Below are 21,533 nucleotides of genomic sequence, written 5' to 3'. Positions count from 1 at the left end.
ATTAGTTTTTACCTGCTCTGGCTGGCCCCCGCCTGCAGCCACACATGGGAGCCGGCCCGGGCAGATAATCATAGGTATTCCTATCCCGGACATCCCTGTGTCCCGAAAAATCTTTTCGGGACAAAAGAATGTCCGCCGGTCACTTACCATTCCCCGGCGTCCTCCTGCGACCCTCCTTCGGTCCTCCTGCAGTCCGGTCCTCCGTCTCTATGGTTGTACGCACGGGACGTCAGTGACTTCCTGTGCATTCAACCATAGAGGCAGAGGAGCGCAGGAATAGGAGGGCCGCAGGTGGACGCGCCGGCCGAGGCCTGGTGAGTGACCGGCCATGCTATCTTAAGTGATCCGGTCACCGCTCCCCGGTCCTGGCACCTACTTCTATGGTCCATAGGCCATAGCAGTAGATGGTGACCCGGGCCGGAGGAGCGGTGATCGGAACACTGTGGGGGCAGTACAGACATACAGCCTCCAGCCATACACTGTATATGGCTGGAAGCTGTATGTCTATTAGGGGAAGCTGCCAATCTAATGTGGGGGAACTGCCTACAAATGTGGGGGGAGCTGCCTACTATTGTGGGGGAGCTGCCTAGTATTGTGGGGGAACTGCTGACCTAATCTGGGGGGAGCTGCCTACAAATGTGGGGGGAGCTGCCTACAAATGTGGGGGGAGCTGCCTACAAATGTGGGGGAAATGCTGACCTAATGTGGGGAAATGCCTACTAATGTGGGGGAGCTGCCTACTAATGTGGGGTAACTGCTACTAATGTGGGGGAGCTGCCTACTAATGTGGGGGAGCTGCCTACTAATGTGGGGTAACTCCCAACCTAATGTGGGGGAGCTGCCTACTATTGTGGGGGAACTGCCGACCTAATGTGAAGGAGCTGCCGACCTAATGTGGGGGAACTGCTGACCTAATGTGGGGTAACTCCCGCCCTAATGTGGGAGAGCTGCCTACTATTGTGGGGGAACTGCTGACCTAATGTGGGGAAGCTGCCGACCTAATGTGGGGGAGCTGCCGGCCTAATGTGGGGGAGCTGCCGACCTAATGTGGGGGAGCTGGCAACCTAATGTGGGGGAGCTGGCAACCTAATGTGGGGAACTGCCAACTTAATGTGGGGGGAACTATACTTCCTACCTAATGTGGGTGAACATGCTGCCTACCTAATGTGGGGGAACATGATGCCTACCTAATGTGGGGGGAAATACAAGGTACCGTACATCGCGGTAGGAGGGGTAGTCTCATATGGCGAGTATATCCCAAACTCTATATTTTAACTGTAAAAGTTGGGGGTCGTCTTATACGCCGGCATATACGGTACTGTAATACTGAACAATTTCCTGATTTCAGCCACCATCTCACGGCCCTGCCAGTTCGACTTCTGCTTTCCCTCAAACATAGTCAGAGAGCATCCTTTCACCCCTACATTGTCTGTGACATCCATAAAAGGGGCTTTCTGTCAGGTCCAAATCAGTGGTTAAGCACCAGGTCAAAATGGTTACAATTGCAATGCAGCCGTCATCGCCACATTCTGGATCTGCGATACAATTGTATTAGCGTCCTTTGGATGCCGATACAATTAAAAACCAGAGCACGGGCATGAACAAGAAAGCACTTGAGTATAACCAGGGAAATTTAATTTAGTATTCCCCAATCTGTTGCCCTTCAGATGGCGAAGAACTACAACACCCATTATGTCCTGGTGTTTTCAACATCTGGAGAGCCACAGATTAGAAACGATGCCTTAGGATTAGGGGGTACAATGCCACAGTTCATTAAGAGCATGGTGGCACAGATCACTAGGGGCATGATTGTATAGTTCATAAAGGGCACAGTTTGCTAGGGTAAAGTAAAACTGAATTTTTAGAAGATCTTGTTCTAATGTATAAGGCTCTTGAAGAACTGTCCACTCTTCCTGTACAAGCTATGTCTTGTAACTGTAAAGCGTCCTTACAAGACAGAGCTTGCACAGATACTCGAGCAGTTCCCATACTAGACATGATAAAGGACAAACCTGGTGAAAAATAACCTAAAATTACAATGTTAAAGGGGTACTCCGGTGGAAAACATTTTTTTTTAACTCAACTGGTGCAAGAAAGTTAAACAGATTTGTAAATTACTTTTATTTAAAAATCTTAATCCTTCCAGTGCTTATCAGCTGCTGTATGCTCCACAGGAAGTTCTTTTCTTTTTTAATGTATTTTCTGTCTGACCACAGTGCTCTCTGCTGACAACTCTGTCCATTTCAGGAACTGTCCAGAGTAGGAGCAAATCCCCATAGCAAACCTCTACTGCTCTGGACAGTTCCTGACATGGGCAGAGGAGTCAGCAGAGAGCACTGTGGTCAGACAGAAAAGAAATTCAGAAAGATAAGAACCCATAGCATACAGCAGTTGATTAGTACTGGAAGGATTAAGATTTTTAAATAGAAGTAATTTACAAATCTGTTAAACTTTTCTGGCACCTGTTGATTTACAAAAATAGTACTCCTTTAAGTGCAGCAACACAGGGGAAGTATGTATTGCAGAGGTCCAGTGGAATCGATGAAACATGAAGGTTGTATTCTTTGTGTGTCGCAGTCTAGTCACGGCCAGTGTGGGACTGGGATGTTTCCACCAGACCTCCCACACTCTCTGGCCTTGCACAGTGAATAGGGCTTGCACTTAGTGATGATGGTGATAGTAGTCCTCTGGTGAAGTCCCTGTGGGGTCCCCTTGATCTTGACGTGCAAAGGAAAGGCATGAGACTTAAATAATTGAAAGAAATACATGCCTGGTTTTCTTTCATTGGTGACAAGTATAAGATCACTTAGGGAGGCCTGAGACCTACTCTAGTGAGGTCATCAGCTATATCTCACCTGTCAGGCTTCACTTCTCACTCTGCACTGCTCTGCACACAACACAACAATGACATTTCTAGAGAGAAGGTTGGGCAAGACTAAGCTTTGTCTCCCTTCCAGAAAAAACTGTGTCTCAGAAACCCTTCCTAGCTATTTTAAAGCCTGTACAAACTAAAGGCACAGTATAAAATATGCCAACATTTTACAGTTTAAAACATTTTAACATGTTTAGGCTACTTTCCCACTATCGATAAAGCTCTGTTACAAACGGTCCTTAAAGGACATCTATGGTGTACATGTTTTATAATCTCCTGTTCCCGGGCTACGAAAAGGAACAAAACAAACTTTAACTCACTTTCCAACATTCCCTCGTTGCTCCGATATCGGCGTCATGGTCCTCCAGTGCTTAGCCTATCACCGGCCGAGGTGGGACATCGCTGCGGCCGGTGATATGCTGAGTGCATTATGAGTCACCGTCCCCAGAAAACAGGAAGAAGTCCAGCACCAGAGGACCGTGATGCCGATATCGGAGCAACGGGGGAACATCAGAAGGTGAGTTAAAGTTTTTTTTCTTTTCTTATTTCAGCCCGGGCACAGGGGATTATAAAAAAAATTTACACAATAGATGTCCTTTAAGGGTCTCTTTTTTTTCTTCCAGCCATTAACATCTGTTATTTTAACAGAGCCTAATGGGAGGCATAACGGACACAGAGGATCCCATTCACTTTGATGGGATTCTCTAACGTCCATTATTGCACCCGTTATTCCGCTGGAGGATAGCTGGAGAAAAAGACGCCACAAGCACAATTTTTTCTCTATCTATCTGCTATCTTCCAATGGATCCGCTACTGACGGGCAGTAGCAGGAACTTTCTATAGTGTGAAAGCAGCCTAAGACACATGAAATTCTAACCATTACCCACTAGTAGTGGCCTAGTGGGACACTGGAGAGGGAGTTTAAAATTGTCCCACTGTGCTGCAACTTGAGAATAGTAAACATCAGTAGGTTATAGATCCTGACTAACTTTCCAATAATTTGACAACTACTGTAGGTGCTTTTGCATGATAGTATCAAAATGTTTAGCTTGCCATGACAATTATAAGATGGTTTCTCAGTATGGCATTCTTACTGCAGAAACATGGCCAGAAGATATAGAAAATGGAACAGAAAAAGCCTAGAGTTTTTAACCCATAGTGACCAATAACATACCTTTTTACTGGTGACCCTACAGCCCTCACATTTTTGTAAACAATTTATTACATCTTTTCATGTGACAACAATGAAGAAATGACACTCTGCTACAATGTAAAGTAGTGTGTGAGAATTGTTGCTCTACATAATGATGGCCAGAGCTATAAGAAGATTGCTGAGATCCTAAAACTGAGCTGCAGCATCATGGGAAAACCATACAGCACTTTAACAGGACAGGTTCCATAGGAACACAGAACAGGCCTAGCAATGGTTGACCAAAGAAGTTTAGTACATCCTCAAACAGAACGTGGGGAAGCACAAGGTCTCTAACATCCACCAGCTCTGTGAAGTCGTCATCAAAGTGAAAAAGAGAGTGGAAAAGAACTCCAGTGGCAACCAGTGAAGCGCTGGTGAATTCCAAGCACCAAGAGGGTTAAAAAGTACCTATCATATGCCACAAAAAATGTTATATGTTACTCAAAACCTAACCCCGATCATGTATATATCATTTTATGTGTCTAGTACCAATATTTCTTTAGCAAATACCTTTTTTCTGTTGCTCACTTGGTTTTCATAAATAAAAAAAAAAGAGAAGTGCCTTAATCTCTTAAGGACCAAGGACGTATGAGTACGTCCTTGGTCCCGCTCCCGTGATATAACGCAGGGTCCCACGGTGACCCCGCATCATATCACGGCGGGCCTGGCGTCATAGTGAAGCCGGGACCCGCCGCTAATAGTGCGCGGCACTGATCGAGGTGCCGGGCACTATTAACCCTTTAGCTGCGTGCTCAAAGCTGAGCCACGCGGCTAAAAGTGAAAGTAAAAAGTGCCGATTAGCTCAGCGGGCTGTTCGGGATAGCCGCGGCATCCCGAACAGCTTACAGGACAGCTGGAGGGTCCCTACCTGCCTCCTCACTGTCCGATCGCCGAATGACTGCTCAGTGCCTGAGATCCAGGCATGAGCAGTCAAGCGGCAGAATCATCGATCACTGGTTTCCTATGAGAAACCAGTGATCAATGTAAAAGATCAGTGTGTGCAGTGTTATAGGTCCCTATGGGAGCTATAACAGTGCAAAAAAAAAAGTGAAAAAAAAAGTGAATAAAGATCATTTAACCCCTCCCCTATTAAAAGTTTGAATCACCCCCCTTTTCCCATAAAAAAAAAAACACAGTGTAAATAAAAATAAACATATATGGTATCGCCGCGTGCGGAAATGTCCAAATTATAAAAATATATTGTTCATTAAACCGCATGGTCAATGGCGTATGCGCAAAAAAATTCCAAAGTCCAAAATAGTGCATTTTTGGTCACTTTTTATATCATGAAAAAATTTATAAAAAGTCAATAAGTCCTATTAGTGCAAAAATGGTACCGTTTAAAACTTCAGATTACGGCGTAAAAAATGAGCCCTCATACCGCCCCATACGCGGAAAAATAAAGAAGTTATAGGGGTCAGAAAATGACAATTTTAAACGTATTAATTTTCCTGCATGTAGTTATGATTTTTTCCAGAAGTACAACAAAATCAAACCTATACAAGTGGGGTATCATTTTAATCGTATGAACATACAGAATAAAGATAAGGTGTCATTTTTACCGAAAAATGTAGTACGTAGAAACAGAAGCCCCCAAAATTTACAAAACGGCGTTTTTCTTTTCAATTTTGTCTCACAATGATTTTTTTTTCCGTTTCACCGTAGGTTTTTGGGCAAAATGACTGATGTCATTACAAAGTAGAATTGGTGGCATAAAAAATAAGCAATCATATAGATTTTTAGGTGCAACATTTAAAGAGTTATGATTTTTTAAAGGCAAGGAGCAAAAAACGAAAGTGCAAAAACGGAAAAACCCCCGGTCCTTAAGGAGTTAAAACTAAATTTTATTTGGTCCGTAAAAAATCACCAAATAATAAGTGATCGTGATCCCCAAACCAAGAAACAATAAAACATGCTCCAAATTTGCATAGGAAACTCATTGTGGTGTTAGTACTCACACCACAATGAATCGTTGTCCATGGCAACCACACAAGAGGTAAATAAGCACAATGCTTATGGTGTCTCAAGGGAAACCACCCCTCCTGCTGCCTTTAGGAGTATAACAATAGAAGTTTTATACACAGTATACAATTCTCTCAACTCGTTTCTGCTGGTAGTAGTCCCAGCGTCATCAAGAGAGATTACACAAATGATAACCACTGTAATCAAATCAGATTCACTTGTGAGACACATATTTCTGTGAACTCAATAATATATAGCACTCGGGTAATCAAAGAGGCACTGTAAACATTACACTGTGAAAAAAGGAATCTATTGCACTTAGTCCATATTAAACAATAATTTCCACATATTGCACTTATAGTTATTGCATTTCACTGTTATTACACAAGCCCTAGTAATGCACAATATGCAATACTTCACAGTTAAGTTATTGCACATGTGCCCCCTCTGGATGCTGACAAATGTTGCCAGCCATCAAGTACTCACAGTTACCCCCTGCTTCGGTCTCAGTGGAACTGTAGGAGCATTCACGATGTGACGGCTTTCACATCCGGTCCCAGGTGTGGCAGAGACCAGACTGATTCAGCGAGCGCTTATCAGGATGTCAGTGACGTCACTCGTCAGGCCACCGCTGGATAGAAGGAACGCTGTGCAGGTCAGGTGAGTGTGTCTGTGTGTGTATGTCAGTATGTGTGTGTCAGTGTGTCTGCGTGTGTCTGCGTCTGTCTGTGTGTGTGTGTGTCTGTGTGTGTGTGTGTCGGGGGGGGGGGACTATACTACCTAATGTTGGGAACCTGCTACCTAATGTGGGGTAACTGCTACCTAATGTGGGGGAACTGCTGCCTACCTAATGCTTCCCCCCACCCCTGGCAGTAGTACCATCATCATCAACCAGCAACCCCCCCCCCCCAACAATAGCACCCCCATCAGCAGATCCTGCTGGTGGATGATGAAGGTGCCACTACCAGGAGGATGATCCTGTCGATGGATGTTGGGGGTGCTACTGCCGGGGGGGGGGGGGGGCAGTAGCACCCTCATCATCCACCAGCAAAGCCACCCCCCAGCAGTAGCATCCCCATCATACACCAGCAACACCACCAATCCCCCCTTCTGTGATAATAGCATCAGCTAACAGATGATGAGGGGTGCTACTGATGTGTATTGTATTAACATCTGTTGTGGTATTGTATTCAGAGGGTGCACATTTTAGGGAAGGTTATATTCAGAGGGTGCAGTGTGTAATAGTATATTCAGAGGGTACAGTGTATGGTAGTATTATATTCAGAGAGTGCAGTGTATGGTAGTATTGTATTTAGAGGTTATGGTGTGTGGCCGGTTTATATTCAGAGGGTGCAGTGTGTGGTAGTATATTCAGAGGGTACAGTGTGTGGTAGTATTATATTCAGAGAGTGCAGTGTATGGTAGTATTGTATTTAGAGGTTATGGTGTGTGGCCGGTTTATATTCAGAGGGTGCAGTGTGTGGTAGTATATTCAGAGTGTGCAGTGTGTGGTAGTATTATATTCAGAATGTACCGTGTGTAGTAGTATTATATACAGAGGGGACAGTGCATCATAGTATTATATTCAGTGGGTGCAGTGTGTGGTAGTATTATATTCAGTGGGTACGGTGTGTGACTGTATTATATTTAGAGGGTACAGTATGTGGCAGATTTATATTGAGAGGGTACAGTGTGTGGAAGGTTTATATTCAAAGAGTGTAGTGTATAGTAGTATTATATTTAGAGTATACAGTGTCTGGCAGGTTTATAAAAATAATTATTTTTATATAGAGGATGACGTCACATTCTGCAGAGAGAAGATTTAGCTGGAACAAGTCATGGCTGTGTGCTCCATCTGAATTAGATAAGGGAAGACTATAGAGAAGACGTCACCTTTTTTCACTAATATTATTGTGTATTCTCCTCACTATGTCCTATCAGAGCTTGTAAGTTCTACAGTTATGATAAGTGAAACTACAATTCCCAGCATAACCTCACCACTGCTTAAAGGGGTACTCCGCTGAGAAAATAAAAATGTTATCAACTGTTGCCAGAAAGTTAAACATATTTGTATTAATCCTTAATCCTTCCAGTACTTATCAGCTGCCGTATGCTCTATAGGAAGTTTGACCACAGTGCTCTCTGCTGTCACCTCTGTCCATTTTAGGAACTGTCCATAGTAGGAGCAAATCTCCATAGCAAACCTCTCCTGCTCTGGACAATTCCTGACATGGACAGATGTGTCAGCAGAGAGCACTGTGGTCAGACTAGAAAGGAAATTCAAAAAGAAAATAACTTCCTGTGGAGCATACAGCAGCTGATAAGTACTGGAAGGATTAGGATTTTTAAATAGAAGTAATTTACAAATCTGTTTAACTTTCTGGCAACAGTTGATTTAAAATAAAATGTTTTCCCAGAGGATTACCCATTTAAGTCATTCTGGGAGCTGTAGTTTTAAATGGTGAAAACTTCTTTAGGACTTTCCCATTCTGTGGCAATTCATATATTTGATTATTATACTGGAATTTTTCAGAATGCGCTATACCAATTGCGTCTGTCACAACAGGCCAAAAAATTACTTTGGGGGGGTTATATATGGGGCGACACTATTTTCTACTGCACCCCGTGAGACCAACCCTAGCAATGCAACTGCTCTACTTATGAGCTCTCTAACCATAACCTTTTCTCCATCTCTATCAAAACCTTGAATCCTCTTCCGGACACTTCATAGACTACAAAAAACCTACGTGCTATAAACACCAATCAACTTATAGACACTCTACAGTCTTCATTATCCTCAATTTTCTTCCCTCTCCTGCCCCAATCTAGCAGCCGAACTTTACAGTGACACCCTCAACACTACCCTGGATGAAGCAGCACTCCCCAAAATCCAAATATCCTGAAACAGACAGCAGCAACCCTGGCACACTCAAAAGAAACACTTTCTTTGGCGATGCCCTAGGTGTGCTGGGCATCTGTGGAGGAAAGCAAAGACTTCATCAGACTATCTACACTATACATGCTTGCTAAAAATCTGTTACCCTGCCCTTCCTCACGTCAAACAAATTTATTTCACTTGTCTCATCTCCTCATTGCCTAACATCCCAATATGACTCTTCAACATATTCAACTCTATCCTTAGGCCTAAAGTGCAGATGCCAATCATTGATCTCTGTGCTGAAGACCTGGCCTCATACTTTAATACTAAGATAGATGACACTCATCACAAAATCCTCTCCCAGTACCCCAAAAGTTCTGGTTCCAATTGTTGCCACTCTTCCTTTTCATCATTCTCAGTTTTTGAGCCAGTTACTAAGGATGAAGTCTCCAGGCTCCACTCTTCCTCCCACCCCACTACATACACTAGTGGCTCTATCCCCTTACACTTCGTTCAGTCTCTCTCCCCTGCTATCACCTGTCACTTAAAGGCGTACGCCGGTGGGAAACTATTTTTTTTTTTTTTAATCAACTGGTGCCAGAAAATTTTGTGCAGATTTGTAAAATACTTCTATTAAAAAATCCAGTACTTATCGGCTGCTGTATGCTCCTCAGGAAGATCTTTTATTTAGTTATTTTTTTTCTGTTTGACCACAGTGCTCTCTGCTGACACCTCTGTCCATGTCAGGAACTATTCAGAGCAGGAGCAAATCCCCATAGCAAATCTCTCCTGCCCTGGTTAGTTCCTGACATGGACAGAAGTGTCAGCAGAAAGCACCGTGGTCAGACAGAAAATAAATTCAAAAATAAAAAAACTTCCTGTTGAGCATACAGCAGCTGATAAGAACTGGAAGGATTAACCTCTTAAGGATGCAGGGCATACCTGTACGCGCTGCACCCGTATCCCAGTACCGGGTCAGTCTCGGCTGCTAATGATAGCCGGGAACCTGGGCTAATAGCACGCGGCACAGATCGTTGTGCCGCGTGCTATTAACCCTTCAGACAGGGCGATCAAAGTTTATCGCCGCATCCAAAACGAAAGTAAAAGCTTCCCAGCAGCTCAGTCGGGCTGATCGGGACTATCGCGATAAAATTGCGATGTCCCGATCAGCTAGGAATGCGAGTGGAGGCCCCCTTACCTGGCTCTGTCGCGTCTGATGGGCGTTTTATTGCTCCAAGCCTGAGCTACAGGCTTGAGCAATCGAGCCCCTAGAATGCTGATCCATGCAAAGCTATGGCTTTGCAGGGATCAGGGTAAAAGATCAGTGTGTGCAGTGCTATAGGTCCCTATGGGAGCTATAGCACTGCAAAAAAAAGTGGGGAAAAAAAGTTAATAAAGGTCATTTAACCCCTTCCCTAATAAAAGTTTGAATCACCCCCCTTTTCCAATAAAACAAAAACTGTGTAAATAAAAATAAACATATGTGGAATAAATGTCCACTATGTGCGTAAATGTCAGAACAATAAGAATATATCGTTAATTAAACCGCATGGTCAATGATGTACGCGCAAAAAAATTCAAAAGTCCAAAATAGTGTATTTTTGGTCACTTTTTATATCATGAAAAAATGTATTAAAAGTGATGAAAAAGTCCGATCAATACAAAAATGGTACCGATAAAAACTTCAGAACTTGGCGCAAAAATGAGCCCTCATATCAGGCCGAACGCGGAAAAATAAAAACGTTATAGGGGTCAGAAGATGAGATTTTTTTACGTATAAATTTTCTTGCATGTAGTTATGATTTTTTTCAGAAGTACGACAAAATCAAACCTATAGAAGAAGTAGAGTATCATTTCAACCGTATGGACCTACAGAATAAATATAAGGTATAATTGTTACAATTCTAAATCTTTATTTTTTACACTCGCATGTTCTTGTAGACCAAATTTTTTAATTTTTGCAAGTGGTAATAGGAGAAAAAGTCCCCCAAAATTTGTAACCCAATTTCTCTCGAGTAAGGAAATACCTCATATGTGTTTGTCAAGTGTTTGGCGGGTGCAGTAGAGGGCTCAGAAGGGAAGGAGCAACAATGGGATTTTGGAGAGGGAATTTTGATGAAATGGTTTTTGGGAGGCATGTCACATTTAGGAAGCCCCTATGATGGCATACCATTTTGGAAATTACACCCCTCAAGGCATGTAACAAGGGGTCCAGTGAGCCTTAATAGCCCACAGGTGTTTGACGACTTTTCGCTAAAGCCGGATGTGTAAATGAAAAAAAAAGTTTTTTTCACTAAAGTGCAGTTTTTTTCCCAAATTTACCATTTTTACAAAAGGTAATGGGAGAAAATGCCCCCCAAAATTTGTAACCCTATCTCTTCTGCATATGGAAATACCCCACGTTAGGATGTAAAATGCTCTGCGGGTGAACTACAATGCTCAGAAGAGAAGGAGTCACATTTGGCTTTTGGAAAGCAAATTTTGCTGAAATGGTTTTTGGTGGGCATGTCACATTTAGGAAGCCCCTATGGTGCCAGCACAGCAAAAAGCAACCCACATGCATTCTATTTAGAAAACTAGACCCCTCAAGGAACCCAATAAAGGGTACAGTGAGCCTCAACACCTCACAGGTGTTTTACGACTTTTTTGTTAAAAAAATATTTTTTTTACTAAAATTATGGTTTTGCCCCAAATTCTACATTTTTACAAGAGTTAATAGGAGAAATGACCTCCAAACTTTGTAACCCCATTTCTTCTGAGTATGGAAATACCCCATGTGTGGATGTCAAGTGCTCTGCTGGCGAACTACAATGCTCAGAAGAGAAGGAGCGCCATTGATCTTTTGGAGAGTGAATTTGTTGGGAATGGAAGTCAGGGGCCATGTGCATTTTCAAGGCCCCCCGCAGTGCCAGAACAGTGGACCCCCCACATGTGACCCCATTTTGGAAACTACACCCCTCACAAAATGTGATAAGTGATGCAGTGAGTATTTTCACCCCACTGGCGTTTGACAGATCTTTGGAACAGTGGGCTGTGCAAATGAAAAATTACACTTTTCATTTGCACGGACCACTGTTCCAAAAATCTGTCAGACACCTGTGGGGCATAAATGTTCACTGTACCCCTTATTACATTACATGAGGGGTCACACAGTGTGGGTATAAGATGCCTGGCACCCAGAACCAATAATATAGATATGTCTCTTGGTGAGACAATTTAAATATTCACTCTATGAAAACCAGCAATAAGGCCCAAAATAAAATTCAAAGATTGTTTTGTAATGTTCACATAAACAATACAAACAATTGTATGTGCTGGGACGGGGGAACAGGGTACCGGTGAATATTTAAACTGGAGGCCCTGCTGTCTGGGAAGTAAACTCCTAATACTAAGTGGGGATGGGGTAGAGGAACTAAATACAAAAAAACATGCAATTAGTGAGTAGAACCTCTCTTGCCAAAGCGTTTTGTCCAGTGATGATAAGGGCTCCTCAGGGAGTGAGAGGGATCCACAGTGGGATACACAACATATACTAAGAACAGAGAAACAATACAATGTAGCACATATAGAGTAATGTTAATGATGTTAGTGCAAAGTCCATAAAGTTAGTGGGGGTCAGCCAGCTATCCCGGGCTTGCAGGCAGTGTATGTGTGCGGACTCCGGCATCAGTCTTTCACATCTGTTACATCTGGCGAATGTCCATTTCTTCAGCCATTTGCCCTCAATGGTCCTTTGTCTATCAAAAAATCATAAGTTTAAACCATACATACCTTATCTTAATCTGCCTACTCCACTCGCCGCAGTTTGCTGTTACCCTTTATATTTCGGGGTGACTGTCCCTTACTTTTTTGGTCCTCATCTAGACCTGATAGCTGTCAGCCTTGTGTACATTCAAAGGACTATGGGTCGCTATATCTATAGAAATTTACCCTAATTGCGTACAGGAACACATCTCAGAAATCCTTTTGAACCAATACCCATGCCTTATGGATTACCTGTATGTATATATATATATATATATATATATATATATATATATATATATAACTGATTTCTAATTATCAGACTTTCTGTGTTTTCTATTCTAACACCATACTGACAGTGACCCCAACCTCACTTTGAGACTGGCTGACTGTGGATCCCTCTCACTCCCTGATGAGCCCTTATCATCATTGGGCGAAACGCATTGGCAAGAGAGGTTCTACTCACTAATTGTATGTTTTGTTGTATTTACTTCCTCTACCCCATCCACACTTAGTATTAGGAGTTTCCTTCCTAGACAGGCAGGGCCTCCAGTTTAGATATACACCTGTACCCTGTTCCCCGTCCCAGCACATACAATTGTTTGTATTGTTTATGTGATCATTAGTAAAAATCTTTGAATTTTATTTTGGGCCTTACTGGTGACTTTTAATACAGTGAATATTACATGAGGGGTGTAGTTTCCAAAATGGGGTCACATGTGGGGGGGGGGGGTCCATTGTTCTGTCCCTATGGGGGCTTTGTAAACACACGTGGCCTTCAATTCCGGACAAAGTTTCTCTTAAAAAGCCCAATGTCGCTCCTTCTTTTCAGAGCATTGTAGTTCTCCCGCAGTGCACTTTACGTGTACAGATGGGGTATGTTCTTACTCAGAAGAAATAGGTATACAAATTTTGTTTTTTGTTTTTTCCTACTTCCCTTTGTGAAAATGAAACATTTTGGGTAACACCAGCATTTTAGTGGAAATGTTTTTTTTTCATTTTCCCATCCAAATTTTACGAAAATTTGTCAAACACCTGTGGGGTGTTAAGGCTCACTATACCCCTTATTACGTACCGTGAGAGGTGTAGTTTCCAAAATGCGGTAGTTTCCACATGTGGGTATTTATTTTTTTGCATTTATGTCAGAACCGCTGTAAAATCAGCCACCTCATGCAAACCCCCAATTTTGGCCTCAAATGTACATAGTGCGCTCTCACTCCTGAGGTATTTCCGTACTTAGGAGAAATTGTGTTACAATTTTTGGGGGTCTTTTTTTCCTTTTACCACTTGTGAAAATAAAAAGTATGGGGCAACACCAGCATGTTAGTGTAAAAAATTTTTTTTTACACTAACAGGCTGATGTAGCCCCCAACTTTTACTTTTCATAAGAGGTAAAAGGAGAAAAAGACCCCTAAAATTTGTAGTACAATTTCTCCCGAGTACGGGAATACCCCGTATTTCCAAAATGGGGTCACATGTGGGGGGTCCATTGTTCTGGCACTATGGGGGCTTAGTAAACACACATGGCCTTCAATTCCGGACAAATTTTCTCTTCAAAAGCCAAATGTCGCTCCTTCTTTTCTGAGCATTGTAGTTCGCCCACTGAGCACTTTAAGAACACACATGGGGTATGTTCTTACTCATAAGAAATGGAGTTACAAATTTTGGGGGCTTTTTTCCTATTTTCCCTTGTGAAAATGAAACATTTTGGGTAACACCAGCATTTTAGTGAAAAAACTTTTTTTTGTCATTTTCCCATCCAACTTTAACAAAAATTTGTCAAACACCTGTGGGGTGTTAAAGCTCACTATACCCCTTGTTACGTTCCGTGAGGGATGTAGTTTCCAAATGCGGTCACATGTGGGTATTAATTTTTTTGCGTTTATGTCAGAACCGCTGTAAAATCAGCCACCCCCTGTGCAAACCACCAATTTTGGCCTCAAATGTACATAGTGCGCTCTCACTCCTGAGCCTTGTTGTGCGCCACATATGGGATATTTCCGTACTCAGGAGAAATTGTGTTACAATTTTTGGGGTCTTGTTTTCCTTTTACCACTTGTGAAAATAAAAAGTATGGGGCAACACCAGCATGTTAGTGTAAAATTTTTTTTTTTTTACACTAACAGGCTGGTGTAGCCCCCAACTTTTCCTTTTCATAAGGGGTAAAAGGAGAAAAAGCCCCCCAAAATTTGTACTGCAATTTCTCCCAAGTACGGAAATACCCCATACGTGGCCCTAAACTGTTTCCTTGAAATACGACAGGGCTCCGAAATGAGAGAGCGCCATGCGCATTTGAGGACTAAATTGGGCCTTGCTTAGGGGTGGACATGGGGTATTCTACGCCAGTGATTCCCAAACAGGGTGCCTCCAGCTGTTGCTAAACTCCCAGCATGCCTGGACAGTCAGTGGCTGTGTGGAAATGCTGGGAGTTGTTGTTTTGCAACAGCTGGAGGCTCCGTTTTGGAAACACTGCCGTACGATACGTTTTTCATTTTTATTGGGGGGGAAACAGTGTAAGGGGGTGTATATGTAGTGTTTTACCCTTTATTATGTGTTAGTGTAGTGTAGTGTTTTTAGTGTACATGCTCACTGGTGGGTTACGGTGAGTTTCCCGCTAGGAGTTTGCATGCTGGGAGTTGTACTTTTGCAACAGCTGGAGGCACACTGGTTGGAAAACATTCAGTTAGGGTCTGTTACCTAACTCAGTATTTTCCAACTACTGTGCCTCCAGCTGTTGCAAAACTACAAATCCCAGCATGTACTGATCGCCGAAGGGCATGCTGGGAGATGGAGGTATGCAACTACAACTCCCAGCATGCCGAGACAGCTGTTCCCTGTTTGGGCATGCTGGAATTTGCAGTTTTGCATCATCTGGAGAGCTACAGTTTAGAGGCCACTGGCCAGTGATCTCCAAACTGTGGCCCTCCAGAGGTTGCAAAACTCCAAACCCTGCATGCCCAGGCAGCAACAGCTGTGTGGGCATGCTAGGAGTTGTAGTTTTGCAAGATCTGGAGGGCTACAATTTAGAGACCACTGTATAGTGGTCTCAAACTGTAGCCCTCCAGATGTTGCTAGGCAACTCACCGGCTTCCGTAGGATCCAGGGAGCCAGCCACACGTCATCGCAGCCCACCGATCTCCACCGTCGATCGTCGCCCGCAGCCTCTGCTGATTGGTAAGTTGACTCCGACGTCGGTCCTCCTTGGTTTCCACGTTCTGCCCCACCTATTGTGGGTGGGCAGAACGGGGAAACTGAAAGTTAACCCCCCTGCCCCCGATCTGCTATTGGTCGTCGCTTATAGACAACCAATAGCAGGGATAGGACGGGTGGCACCCCTGCCACCTCACTCCTATCCCTTCACCATGGACCCATATGACCCGGAATTGCGCAAATCGCCGGTGTGAATTCATCGGCCATGACCCCCTGGGCATTTGCGCGGGGTGCCTGCTGATCAATATCAGCAGTCTCCCCGGTCCAGCCCCCTCCCAGCACGCAGTGGGGACCGGAATTTCCACGGACGTACGCGTACGTCATGGGTCCTTAACTACCAGGGTCCCATGACGTAGGCGTACGTCAAGGGTCCTTAAGGGGTTAACCAACATTTTTAACCTCTCCCTCTCCTCCAGTAGCTTTCCCTCCTCCTTCAAACATTCTGTCATCACCCCATTAGTAAAAAAAAAAAAACATCCCTGGACCCGTCTTGTGCAGCCAAACATCAACCTGTCTCTTATCTCCCCTTTATCTCCAAACTCCTGGAATGCTAGGTCTATTTCTGCCTAATCCGCTATCTCTCTCAGAACTTGCAACATAACCTCTTACAGTCTGATTTCCGCTCACCATCCTCCACAGAAACTGTCCTAACCACCCTCACTATTGGCTTGCTGACTGCCAAATCTAATGGCAATTTCTCTCTATTGATTCTCCTAGACCTCTCTGTGGCTTTTCACATGGTAAATCACCAACTCCTCATCAATAGTCTACGCTCCATTAGTCCTAAGGACTCTGCTAGCTCCTGGTTTTCTGCCTACCTCTCTGACTGCTCCTTTAGTGTCTCATTTTCTGGCTCTACTTCTTCTGCTCTTCCCCTTGCCATCAAAGTTCTACAGCTATCAGTGTTAGGTCCTCTCTTCTTTTTTCTCTACACGTGACTGTTTCTCTGCTTTCTCCATCATGGCCTCCTTATATCTGAGAGTAAATCTTTCTAAAACTGATCCTCTTGTATTTTCTCCTTCGACTAATCTACCTAAACCTGACATTTTCATCCATGTGTGTGGCAATACCATAACACCCAGGCAGCGCTCCATTTCCCGTTCTGGTTACCTGCACCTCAAAACATGTCCAAAATCTGGTAATTGATCACCAGAGCTGTAGCTAGCTCCTTTTGCGCCCGAGGCAAGCCCAGAAAATTGCACCCCCCCCCCCCCCCCCCCAAAAAAAATAAAAAAAAGAAGAATATACAGGATATAACTCAGGATCAGTACAGGTGGCCTCACCAGCAGAATAGTGAGTACATCTCTGGAGTATATTATAGGATATAACTCAGGATCAGTGCAGTATAAGTAATATAATATATGTACACCCCATCAGCAGACTAGTGAGTACAGCTCTGGAGTCTGGCCACTAGAGGGAACATCTTCCTGTGAGCCTGTGAGTGGCGAGTGAGTCATTTCGTGAATCGTTTGGTGTGTGTGTGCTCTGAGCTCTGCCGTGTCATCTGTGCAGGACACCATTCTTTCTTTCTCAGAGAGAGAGCTTGTGTTCCAGTATGAGCGAGGAGAGGAGAATCCCAACACCTTATCCCTGAACCAGGTCCATGGGGGGCAGGGGAAGCCAACGACTAGTGTAGCTCGCGAATATTCGCAATGCGAATATTATTCGCGAATATCGCATATTCGCGAATTCGCGAATTTCGCGAATATAGCGCTATATATTCGTAATTACGAATATTCGTTTTTTATTATTATTTTTTTCTTCACAGTACACATCACAGTGATCACCCCTCTCTGCTTCCAGCTTGTGTGGTGTAAAGAAGGCTGTAATGCTACTGTGTGAGACTGGCGTGCGAACATTCGCATATGCGAAAATTAGTATATGCTAATTTTCGCATATGCGAATTGTCACGCATGTTAATTTTCGCATATGCGTATTTTCGCATATGCGAAAATAAAACGAGAATATAACGAAAATGCGAATATTCGCGAATATATGACGAATATTCGTCCATATATTCGCGAATATTCGCGAATTCGAATATGGCCTATGCCGCTCAACACTACCAACGACCAGCTGTTGATGGACTGCCATCAGTAAGTGTATCAGAGGTCACCAGATTGCTGTATCTCCTGGCAGAGCGACTCAATGTATTTCCAACCCCTCCTGAACCTGTGGAGACTAAGAGTAGCCGCAAGGCTGCTCTTACAAGCGGTGGAACCGCAAGTACAAGTTCTGCTACAGGTATTGTGGAAATGTGGTCTGTGACACTTCTCCTAGAGCAAGGTTGAATGCCCATGGAGGTGTGGAGAAGCAGTGGGGAATGCCTAGGGCCTGGGAGCCTGGAACCACCTATAGCTCCCGGGTTGCAGAATACCTCCATGGGTATGAGGATACAAGAAACACCTTATATAAGCTCCAGGAGGAGGTACAGGAAGTTGAAGCTGTGTTGGACACTGCACCCCAATATACAGGAACCAGTCTTTACAGTTATGCAGTTTCCACAGAGGTAACCAGGACACAGGGAACCTTGCAGGCTTGCTTGGACTTGAAGTTATTGTATTAATTATGTAGGCCACTGTACTACCGATATAACTTGAGCTTGACAGTAGGTACTTGATTTATAGAAGTAGCTTTGACTTACAGTTTAGAAGTGGCTGCCGGTCTTCAGGCTTTGGCCTAGATTAGATGAATTTGGATAGTACAGGACTTTGTGGTTTCTTTAATACCAGGAACTAAGAGAGAGAATTAAGAGACTTCAGCCCCTTATATACTAGGGGGCTGGACTAAAGCCCATTGGTTGCTAGTTGCCTGGGGTACCTGTGCGCTTGGAACTCTGGGTATGTCATGTGACTGCAGGTCACATCACCAACACTCTATACACTTTGTGCAACTTTATACAAATGAACAATCAGATTAAATGAACATAATAAATACACACATTGTATTTCTACAATACATGTAATATAACATGGGGGAAGCTCTGCAGGAGAGCCCTGTGGACCTAAGGGACTCTTCCTGAGGGGACTTACGGATGGTACAGAACTAGGTGATGTACCAGGACACCACACTCCCTAATGGGACGAGGGGGCGGCTTTGTGCCAGAGTCGGTTGCGGGAGCTCCGGTGGCTCTGATCGTTGGCACTGCTGTTCCTTTGGAGCAGCAGAGTCGTCGTAGAGGAGGTGTTGGGGCTAAGATTCCTTTGCCTTCCAGAAAAAAGACGTCCGGGACCCGTGGGTAATAGCACACGGCACTGGTTGCTGTGCAGCGCACTATTAACCCTTTAGACGCGGCGTTCAAAGTTGATTGCCGTGTCTAAAGTGAAAGTAAACTGCTCCCGGCTAGCTCAGTGGGCTGTTAGGGACCGCCACAGCGAAATTACGACATCCTGAACAGCTGGCAGACACAAGGAGGGTACTTACCTGCCTCCTGCATCGCCAATAGCCAAATGACTGCTCAGTGCTGAGATCCAGGCATAAGCAGTCAAGCGGCAAAATCATTGATCAATGTTATCCTATGAGATAACAAAGATCGATGTAAAAGATCAGTTAGTGCAGTATTATAGCCATTAGAGGGGGCTATAACACTTTAAAAAAAAATAAAGTGAAAAAAAGTTCATAAAGATCATTTAACCCCTTCCCTAATAAAAGTTTGAATCACCCCCCTTTTCCCATAAAAAAAAAACTGTGTAAATAAAAATAAAAATAAACATATGTGGTATTGCAGCGTGCGGAAATGTTATAGAGTTGTAAAAATATATGGTTAATTAAACTTCACAGTCAATGACGTATGCACAAAAAAATTCCAAAGTCCAAAACAGAGTATTTTTGGTCACTTTTTATACAATGAAAAAATGAATAAAAAGCAATCAAAAAGTCTGATCAATATAAAAATGGTACTGCTAAAAACTTCAGATCACGGCACAAAAATTGAGCCCTCATACCACCCCGTACACGGAAACAAAAAAAAAGTTAAAGGGGCAGAAGATGATAATTTTAAACGTATACATTTTCGTGCATGTAGTTATGATTTTTTCCAGAAGTACAACAAAATCAAACCGACGGTATATGAGTCGGGTATCATTTTAATCATATGGACCTACAGAATAAAGAAACAGAAGCCCCCAAAAGTTACAAAGTGGCGTTTTTTCTTAAATTTTTGGGTAAAATTACTGATGTCATTACAAAGTAGAATTGGTGGCACAAAAAATAAGCCATCATGTGGATTTTTAGGTGCAAAATTGAAAAAAATTATGATTTTTTTAAAGGTAAGGAGGAAAAAGTGAAAGTGCAAAAACTGAAAAACCCTCAGTCCTTAAAGGGGTATTCCAGGAAAAAACTTATTTCTTAACATCAACTGGCTCCAGAAAGTTAAACAGATTTGTAACTTACTACTATTAAAAAATCTTAATCCTTCCAATAGTTATCAGCTGCTGAAGTTGAGTTGTTCTTTTCTGTCTAGCAACAGTGCTCTCTGCTGACATCTCTGCTTGTTTCTGGAACTGCACAGAATAGGAGAGGTTTGCTATGGGGATTTGCTTCTACTCTGGACAGTTCCCGAGACAGGTGTCATCAGAGAGCACTTAGACAAAAAAGAACGACTCAACTTCCGCAGTTCAAAAGTACTGAAAGGATTAAGATTTTTTTAATAGAAGTAATTTACAAATCTGTTTAACTTTCTGGAGCCAGTTAACATACAAAAAAAAGTTTTATCCTGGATTACCCCTTTAAAGGGTTAATGTTGTCAGCATTAAGTCAGATACGGCTAGATTTGCGGCCTTTGATTTTTTTTGCCCATATTAATACTGATATTTTATTTTTGCAGGAGACCGGGCTAGCAGACGTGTCATCTATGTATTAGGCGAAAAGAGAGTGTAGGAGCCGTATAGCGGAGTGGCGGTCCTTTTTACCACAGTGGTAGAATGATGATGGGTTATTGAGTTAGAAATGGGGAGGTGTCTGATTTTAGATGTCCTCATGAAGGGACAAGAACTTTGCCTTTTTAACATCTATGGCCCACAGTCTAAGTGGGACCGGAAGTGTTATGAGGATCAAGCCCTATATTTTACAAGTCGGCAGATGGTTTTTGGAGGGGACTTTAATGCTGTCACGAGGCCCCAAGACATGGGAGGTTCTAGAGACAAGCTGACTTATGATAGCATCGCCCTTAAAAGCATAGCGAGTAAGGCTCGCCTGGTGGATGTTCACATCCGGCACACCCCAGGCCACGCGGGATTCACCTATCATAGGGGTAGTTGTAGGTCCAGAATAGACAGGTTTTATTTAAAGGAGGAAGCCGTCTCTTCAGCAGTGTCTGTTGTTGAGGTGGAGTTCTCCAACCACTGTTTAATTTTCTTTTCTCTGAATGTCACAGAGACCCCCCGGATGGGCAGAGGCTATTGGAAGCTGAATTCGTCTCTCTTGGAAGAAGCAGAGATAAGACAGTCCTTTGAGGATTCCATTGCCAGGTACCATTGCCAGGCCTTTGTAGCAGTAAGTCAGAGTAGTGGGAGTTCTTAAAGAAAAGGGTTGCGAGATTCTTCCGCCAGCTCTCTCTTGAGCACCTTTTCTCGACTGGAGGTAGTCGTGATGATATCTCCAGAGTGAAGTCCTTGCTGATGAAGTGCCAGTACGACAGATACGCATCTTTGGTTTTTGAGAGGGATTACTGGAAA

The 21,533-nt window shown here is 43.4% G+C and overlaps 1 protein-coding gene and 1 long non-coding RNA gene across 11 annotated transcripts in view; one reads left to right on the top strand and one right to left on the bottom strand.

Annotated features, from left to right (window-relative positions):
- Window positions 1-21,533, top strand: part of SLC38A4 (solute carrier family 38 member 4) — a 162,876-nt gene that overhangs the window by 60,746 nt on the left and 80,597 nt on the right. The window contains exon 1 of one of the 8 annotated variants that reach the window (XM_056574007.1): window positions 21,256-21,326. The exons of 6 other annotated variants lie outside the window; for them this stretch is intronic. The gene's annotated coding sequence lies outside the window, so the exon portion shown is untranslated. Of the gene's footprint in view, window positions 1-21,255; window positions 21,327-21,533 lie in introns of those variants that run through there. One more of the 8 variants, XM_056573997.1, reaches the window with a different exon arrangement.
- The window catches only part of LOC130369163 (uncharacterized), a 58,009-nt gene that overhangs the window by 26,352 nt on the left and 10,124 nt on the right, over window positions 1-21,533 (bottom strand). The gene's annotated exons all lie outside the window — the stretch shown is intronic.

Source organism: Hyla sarda, chromosome 4 (assembly GCF_029499605.1).
Source record: "Hyla sarda isolate aHylSar1 chromosome 4, aHylSar1.hap1, whole genome shotgun sequence".
Taxonomy (NCBI): Eukaryota; Metazoa; Chordata; class Amphibia; order Anura; family Hylidae; genus Hyla; species Hyla sarda.
This window is presented reverse-complemented; position numbering and strand designations above follow the sequence as displayed.